Source organism: Penaeus monodon, chromosome 19 (genome assembly GCF_015228065.2).
Source record: "Penaeus monodon isolate SGIC_2016 chromosome 19, NSTDA_Pmon_1, whole genome shotgun sequence".
Taxonomy (NCBI): domain Eukaryota; kingdom Metazoa; phylum Arthropoda; class Malacostraca; order Decapoda; family Penaeidae; genus Penaeus; species Penaeus monodon.
In genome coordinates, this window is record NC_051404.1 from 15,436,738 (window position 1) to 15,436,943 (window position 206).

Below are 206 nucleotides of genomic sequence, written 5' to 3' on the forward strand. Positions count from 1 at the left end.
CTCATAAAATCCATTCTAAACTTCCTATTCAAAACAAACAAAAACTATATAACAAATTCATGCATATCCCTATTACCAGAGCCCCGTTTCTCCACACAATGACATATGAAAACAACTAAGTTTCTATAACTTCACCTTAGAATTCCTTTGAAAGTCTATCAAGAGGTATATTTTCCCCATATGTAGACAGACAGACACAAACAAAG